This window comes from Nuphar pumila, chromosome 4 (assembly GCF_984573655.1).
Source record: "Nuphar pumila chromosome 4, dmNupPumi1.hap1.1, whole genome shotgun sequence".
In the NCBI taxonomy this organism is placed as follows: domain Eukaryota; kingdom Viridiplantae; phylum Streptophyta; class Magnoliopsida; order Nymphaeales; family Nymphaeaceae; genus Nuphar; species Nuphar pumila.
Window position 1 is genome coordinate 37133874 of NC_143252.1, and position 8535 is coordinate 37142408.

The following is an 8535-nucleotide window of genomic DNA, read 5'->3' on the forward strand; positions in this document are numbered from 1 at the left end:
CAACGAACCAGAGTGTTTGAGCTCACGAACCATCTGGTATGCCTATCTCTGCGCATTTCTTGGCATGAAGTAGTTACGCAACTCTATTTTGAAGTCATCAAAGGTGACTATCACACATTGACCCCTCTCCATGTCGTTGCGCTTCCGCCTCCACCAAGCGATAGCATCTCCATCAAGTAAGGTCGTTGCAGCCTTAATCCTCAGATCTTTAAGGGTCACATTCTGGATATCCAAGTAGTCTTCTACTTGGAACAAGAAGTTTTCAATGGCCTTGCTGTCACGAGAACCATTGAATTTTGTGGGTCTTGGCACATCAATCCTTGATGGCCTCTCACAATTTTCGCCATTTAGGGTCACCGTCCGCTGCAACGTATGGTTCTTCAACTAAAGCTACCCTACTTCAGTCTGCAAATCGATCACTGTAGTCGTCAACGAAGTGACCTGCCCCATTAATAAGGCTACCTGCTCTTGCGGGCTCGCCACCACATCATTCAGTCCATTGAATGATTTACATGCGCGTGAAATCGCTTCCTCATACGAAGTCACCTCTTCCACCAGCTTGTTAACAGTGGCAGTCAACTCTTCTTGGCGCCGAGGTGAACCCTTCTCCTCAGCTTCGGCAACTGCCTTGCTTTTGGTGTTGCGCAAGTTTTGATAAGGCGTCACGATGTCTTGCTCACAAATCGCAGTCTGTCGACACCGACTCCGGAGTCCCTTCCCCATCACCAGAATGGGCTCTGGTACCACTTGTCACGGTCCTTCCTCACCGTCGCAAGCCTACTAGTTGGCTCGTTTGCCGATCGCAGAAGCTTGTAATCAGAGTGCAAGAGAGCAAGAGAGAATAGAGGGAGAGAAATTGCAATCACAAGAAGCAATCACAACGAGGGTGAACAAAAGAAAGCTCAACGCATTTACTTCATTCACAATTTTGTCTGCAGGCTATTACAGTTCAAGTATACGGGTTGCCCCTTCGAGGTATTGATTCACCTGAACCGGACAACTTACATCAGACAAAACAAAAGCAAAATAGACTCTAAGCGCAACTGTACACTGTAAGTCGCAAGGGAACAGTTTGATTGTTTATTCAAGATTGGACAGAACAAGTGCTTTATTTGTTCTATAACAACTGCTTTTTGTCCAACATTAGTTTTGACTCAAATAAGAAATCATAATTTTTTATATTAAAATTAAATATAAAAACCTAAATCAAATCAAACTCTAATTCATAAAATTACCCTAATTCGAAAAGCCTAATTTGAAATCTTAGTTTAAAAAGCTTAATTAGAAATACTAAATCGAAAACCTTAATTTGAAGCCCTAATTCAAAAAAGAAAGGAAAGAAAGAAGAAAGAGAGAAATAGAGAGATGGTAATAAGGAGAAGAGAGTCTGTCATTGCCAAGAGAGATGGTAATAAGGAGAAGAGATGGTAACTACCCTTCCTATGGAGAGAGAGGGGGGGGGGGGGGGGGGGAGGGAGTCAGGGTATACACCACCCCTCACCCCAATTAGTTTTGTTTTTTTAAAATAAGTTCTTTATTCCATGCTAATATGTGCACGTTTACATCAAAAAACTAGTTCCTCCAAAGGCAAATACGTCGGGAAAGGCACTCTTTTGTCATCATCTTTCTTTAATAGGGCTACTAGATTGTAGTAATAATTCTCAGCTACTTTCACTCGAGAAATCATGCAAAACTTCTAATTTAATGACACTACCATATCTCTGTTCTCCCTCCACTGAGCCAACCTAAGCAAACCCTAGCAATAAGATAACCACCAAAAACTTTAGTCTCATCCGTGATTAATGATTATTATCCATTATCATCTCTGTAAATTTGGCAATAATCACATCTTAAATGGGTTGCATCGATCACCGCCTTTTCAAACTTCGGAATAAGCACATCTTAAATGAAAAAAATATACCCTTGTTATATTAACACCATCAGGTTTCCACTATTGGTACAGATGATTTTTTATAAATTCACTAATTTAAGAGAGAGAGAAAAAACCACTAAAGCCTGTAAAAACTATGAGTAAGAGTTGGTTCATGTCACTAGGCTGCTGCTTTTTTTCCATTTTTCCTTATACTGCTAGAACCCCATCATCCGTGTCTATGTTGGTCCGCGGAGGATTCGTAGTGCCAGAAATCTCCGAGAAAGGTTTTCGCAGCATCCAAACTAGGGAAATAAGGGGGTTCCAGGAAAGTCTGGGAGAGAGCGTCCGGACACGCGGCAGCGGACCAGTGGTTGCCTTTAGCTTCCAACGCACCCATGACCACTGTCACCACCTGGTGGTACCCGTAGTAGAACCGCTTCACGGCCGCCTCGACGGACTGGAAGGCCTGGAGCAGGTGGATCCGACCCGCCCCGCGGCCGCTCCCGTGGCGGTGGAAGAGCCTCATGGCGGCGTCCTGTATCCTGGGCCCACCCATCGGGTCAACCACCACCCCCAGAATCGCCGGGACCCGGTGCTTCAGGTTCCTGCACGAACTGGTCGCGGCGTAGAGCGACTGCGATCGGAGGCAGAACCCGTCGGAGACCGGCGACCTGCCAATCGACAGTTGGCTCTTCAGGCGGAGGAAGTCGTCAGGATCCATCAGGAGGTGGAGATCCAGGACCTCTTCAAGGAGTTTCCAGAGCCGATCCAGGAGCCAGCAATCCTTCGCGGCCTTCTCCCAATCCTCGCCGTCGATCCTTTCCTCGATCCGACGGATCAGCTCCCGTCCGGAGAAGATCCACGCCTCCAGGATCTGGTGCACCGTGTAGAGCGTCTGGTTCTCGGGGTTGTCGATCCGGCGGTCGAATGGGTTCTTCTTCAGGGCGTGGAGATCGGACGGCGTGCAGACGAGATCGTAGAGAAGGGTCCGTTTGCAGGCGAGGTTGGGTTCGCCTAGCCCTAGGGTGAAGGGCGCCCTCCACATGTGGCACTCGATCGAGAGCGCGATCTTCGCCGCCGTCTCCTCTGCCTTCTTCCACGTCCGAAGGCGAGGTAGGAGGCTCTGCTCGCTCCCTCTGCTCACCAGAACCGTCGCCGGAGACCCCCGAACCTTCCATACTTCCGGCGAGCTCCCGTCCCTCTGCAAAACGCCCTCCGAGACGGAGAGATCGAGAGTCGGAGCGGCCGCCTCCGGCCCTCCATCTCCGTCGTCCTCGCACAACGCCGCGATCAATTCGACCTCGCGATCGGCCAGCGACTCGAGCCGGCGTCGCCACTGGGCCTTGTTAGTATAGGGTCGCGAGTCGGAGAGGACGATCGAGACGAGCCGGAAGGTGATCTCGAGCGCCTGGAGGGAGGGTTTCAGGATCGACTCGTTCTTCCACTCCGGCCACTCCTTCGATCTCCAGAGCTTCGAGAGCTCAGGAAGGCGGAGGTAGAGCTCGTAGGAGGCCACGTCCGACGGCGAAGGTTCCGAAAGCTCGACCCCGGCAAGCATGTCTCCGAATATCGGGCAGCTTCCGGCGGGGCCGTTCGATTTTCCGGCGATGTTGGCCGGCGTGCTTCCCATCCGCGATCCGATCACGTTGCTCTTCCAATCCAAATCCACCATTTTTTTTTTCTTTCCTTTCTGGGGTTGAAGACTAAAGATGTCGTCTGAGTTTCAGAAAAGAGATGAAGAGGGAGTTGAGAGTTTGGAGTTGTGTGCTGGTGTGAATTCAGATCGTTGGAGACGACAGCGGTGAGAGTTTATATAGAGAGAGAGAAAGGAGAGTAGAAGGATAAGGAGATGAGGCTCTTGTTCAAATTTCATCTGAATGGGGTTCCTCTCCTTCGAGGAACTATGCCCTTGCAAGCAAAATTACCTTTATGTCCCTCTCTTTTGATTAAGTCGTTTACATTTATCTCTTTCATTTTGTGTGCGATCATATCGGTTGCACCGCACCATTTAATTTAATTCACCCAACGGCTTTCCAGCGATGGCGAAGCTGGAAATGGGTACGTGGGCCCAAAGTAGGGCCCTTTTTTTTCTTCAACTACTCTGCTTTGTACGGTGATACGGGTTCATCACGTACTTGGTCATTTATTATGGAATAATTGACCAGAGTGCCCTCATTTAAATGCTACATGTTCGGAAGCGGGAAACCTTTCGCTTCCTCCAAAATCGAAAATATGAGAAGTTTCAAATAAAAAAAAAAAACGGCTTTCAAAATATGAAAATTTCGATTAGCTTTAGTTCTGCTTACTCCTGTTTTTAAAATTCGATCCCCTTTTGCTTTCTTAATGTTTCTCTCTCTCTCTCGTTATTTCTTATTCGCGTTTCTCTAACCTTTTATGTTTTTTATTTAAAAAATTAATAATAAACAAAATTTATAACAAGCTTTGAAATTGCTTTTATATGATTTTATAATTGTGTGCATGTTATTTTTTATTTGTTTTTGCCTGCGCTTTATATTATTTTTTATGTGTTTCTTTTTACATGAAACGTGAATAATCGCTTCACAATTGTATCTCACTTCCCGCTTCATAGTATTGCATTCTTTTTTTTTTAGCAGGCATCGCTTCTCGTATCCATTTCTTCCGACAAAAGCAACATTTCTTGCAGTTTTCAAGAAAGCGAAGAAGGAGAAGCCGGGTAATTGCTCCAAACTCGGGGAGGTTTTGGTAATTTGATGCTGGGTATTTTCATGAGGGTGGGGTCGAGCTCGAAGGTCATCAGAGGAGTCGTAGTACTATGGGTTTAGTCTTTTTCTCTTTTCTTTCTTTTTTTATTTCCCAATTTTCTCTTTTTTTTTTTATAAATTTCCCCATTTTCTCTTTTTTTTTATTTTATTCTGATAGCGATCGCAATATCTGCAGGCGCATTGAATAAGAGGAGAAGAAAATTCGAAACCTACGACCCCAGTCTCCAATCTCATCCACTACCAAAACATGCGTTTTCCTCCGCTCCACGCTTTGGACTTGTCCTTGGAATATTAGGCCACCAGTGACTAAACTACCCCTGACCTCTCCTCTTTCTCACATCATTGTCACTAAAACGCAAGTGCTAGCTGGGGTTAGGCTGACCACACCAGTTAGTAGTACTGGGGTTTGAACCTGCAACCTCCCACCACAAGGACACGTGCACTGACAGCTCGGAACCCCGTTGTCACTCGAACCTTGCCTTTTTTTTCTAGTTTATCTAAAAACCGGATAAATTGGAATATATGTATTCTGTTTCATCATGCAATTTCCGAGTTTATCTCAATTTTTATGGATAATGGAGACACAGTGCAGAGGCCAGCTAATCCAACTTTTGGTAATGTACCTGACGTTGGAAGAGACAAACATGCATGCCCACGTGGAGACGTGTATTTGGGCCGAAAGGGATTTCCAAGATACAGCGCATCATCAAGAGCTGGCTTCTTCTGGTTCGGCCGTGGCGCGTAGGGAGACGAACCTCGGGAATTGGTTCTCTGGGTCCCTCTACCCGTTTTAGTCGGGTTCGAATCCTGCCTGTCATGTTTGATAAGTAGTCTAGTGAGTTCTACTGGACTCGACTCGACTAGAACAAGTAAAACAGGGAAGCATACGTGTTCAGCGTCGCAGCTGGAGTTTGCCTTCTTGTGCTTGACGAGCTTTCCTTTCTTCTTACCCATACACAACCGCCAAGCTTTCTGTGTATCGCTCCTCAAGGATGGCAGTGGTTCGGGAAAAACCCGCCCCATACCCATGAAAGTAAAAATGAAAACCTGTGCGAGGATGAATGTAGGGATCGCCTCGCTTCACCCTGTCCCCAATGTCTATTAGTATAATGAATAAAATACCCTTAGTTACCTAATAAAATTAGGTATAACTCATATATATATATATATATATATATATATATATATTCTTAATACTAAATTTTGGACCTTAAAACCTAAAACTGACCTCTCGGCTTCTTCAATTCTCCTTCCTCCGGTCAACCCTTTCGGCCTCCTCTCCAAGGTTCTTCATGCCACTTTGCATCACAATTAGATCTCTCTACAACTAGGTCTCTTCTTCCTCTTCTCCTTGTAACCAACAGAGCTGGAGTGACAACTAGGCTAAAGATGATGGTTTTAAAACAAAAATCTGACTTCCTCTTATTCTTGGCAATAAACTTAGTTTTTTTCCTTATTCTTGTTGGTGGTCTTAGAGTTTTGAACTAAATTTTTTTTGGAAACATGGATCGGTTTTTTGCATCATTGTTGATTTTTATGTTAACTCATTTTCCTATAAAAATATGTGCTCCGATCTGTGAATCTGATTTGTGTCTATGGTCACCGAATAGCTATGTGGGTATTTAGCATTTTTGATATATGTAGGAAGATCACATTGTAAATGATGTAAAAATGACTGATGTCACCTATTTTGATCCCAATTTCGTTGATATATTACTGTCATTGAGAGGGGGCAGAAAAAAAAATACAGGCTATCATGTATTTGTTGTATTTGGTGAGATGTGGACATAAAGACTGGGGCAGAGATAGAAATGGGGGTGGTAAATTCGAGACGGGGCTGAGGTGGAGGTCCAAAGTCCTCTCATTATGAGAATGGACTGCGCATGGAGGTCACTATTTTGAGATGGAGCGGGGATTGAGTGTTTGATTTATTAATCCATCAAAAACTAAAAGAGGATTGAATTCATGTTCTCGTTAAGCCGTTGAAATCAAATCTTAAATAAAACTTAATGCGAAAGCATTACATAAATCCATAGTGCTCTGGTTGATCGTTGATGGGTATGATCTACCAAAACCCTTTATATCTGATCATTTTTTTCTCTAAACCTAATGAGAGAGACTAAATTATCTTTCTGACTTATGAGAAGCCTGAAAAGAGAGCCTTTATATAAGTTTTGAGGACCATAACCTAATGTTGTTTAAGAGTCTATCTTTAATTCAACCCATTACAGAATTGTAGACAGATCAGGTCTCTCCACATAATGTACCATACCACATGAGATACCACAAGGCCCATCCGGATTATATCACATATATCAGGCCTGAACCTGGGATAATTTTACAATATGTGATTCAACGTATGTAGGCTCACATAATTTTCTAACAATCTCTCACTTGGGTCATATACGTAACCTTATAATCACACATTATAACCTTATGAGCTTAAAAATATTGTTTTATTAAATGATATATTTACCAATCTAGTCCATTGATTATGTCAACATAGAACCAAAGTGGACTTCATTAGAAATAACATAATTGGACCTATCAATGATCACGTATATCAACATAGCCAAATGACATGAATCAAGTATGGATGTGAAGCATGAAAATTACATGCAATGTGATCAAACATGCCTGTTTTTAATTGGTCCTTCTTGAAACTTTAGTGAGATCACAACATAATGAGTACAGAATGAAACTGAAACTTTAACTTTATACCAAAGTGGCAAAAGGAACTTTATTATATCATAGAACGTCTAAATACAAAGTCTCACTAAACCAGCATATTATAAAATAGCAAAACACCCATGCGAGCAGTATGCTCGTAAAAGACCTTGGGTGGCAAACCTTTAGTAAGCGGATCTGCAATCATGAAGTTTGTGCCAATATGTTCTATCGATATCTGACAATTCTGTACTCTTTCTTTAACAACAAGAAACTTAATATCAATATACTTTGACTTCGATGAGCTCCTGTTGTTATTGGAATACAGCACTGCTGAATTATTGTCACAAAATAACTTTAGCGGTCTTTCAACATTATCCAAAATTCGCAACCCTGTGATAAAATTGTGCAGTCATATCTCATGATTTGATATCTCATAACAAGCTATGAATTTTGCTGACATGGTAGAAGAAGCAATGAGTGTCTGCTTGGCACTCCTTTAGGAAACAGCGTCATCGACCAACAGAAAAATATAGCCTGACATGAATCTACGACTGTCATGGCATTCCGTAAAGTCAGAATCAGAATACCCAATTATCTCCAACTGATATGACTTCATGTATGTGAGCATGTAACCTTTTATTCTTTGCAAATACTGCATAACCCGTTTGGTTGTTTTTCAATGATCCATACCTGGGTTTCTACGATATCTGCCTAACATTCTAATAATGTACGCTAAATCTGAACGCGTACATACTTGAACATACATACGACTTCTCACAGCAGATGCATAGGAAATTGGTTTCATAGCTTTAATTTTATAGTAGTGTTTGGGGCACTGATTGAGACTAAACTTGTCTCCTTTAACAATGGGAGTATCCCCTGGTTTGCAATCCTTCATGCCATACCTTTTCAGAATCTTTTTTATATAGCTTTTTTGTGATAATCCAAGAATACCCTGAGAATGGTCTTGATGTATCTGGATCCCTAATATAAAAGAGGTATCTCCAAGATCTTTCATTTCAAATTTTTTTGTCAAAAATCTCTTGGTTTCGTATAGTATGCCTATATCATTACTGGCAAGCAATATGTCATCCGCATACAAAACCAGGAAGATAAATTTACTTTCACTGAACTTGTGGTATATTCATTCATCAACCGCATTCCATCTCAAAACCAAACGAGAGGACAACTTGATAAAATTTATTATACCACTGATAGGAAGCTTGCTTAAGTCCATAAATAGATTTC

At 42.7% G+C, this 8535-nt stretch overlaps 1 pseudogene across 1 annotated transcript; it reads right to left on the reverse strand.

Moving 5' to 3' along the window:
• Positions 1-1907: 1907 nt before the first annotated feature.
• Positions 1908-3671, reverse strand: LOC149840016 (nematode resistance protein-like HSPRO2 pseudogene; annotated as a pseudogene). Its single transcript, XR_016431383.1, has one exon. The product of XR_016431383.1 is annotated as a nematode resistance protein-like HSPRO2 pseudogene (transcript).
• Positions 3672-8535: the final 4864 nt, after the last annotated feature.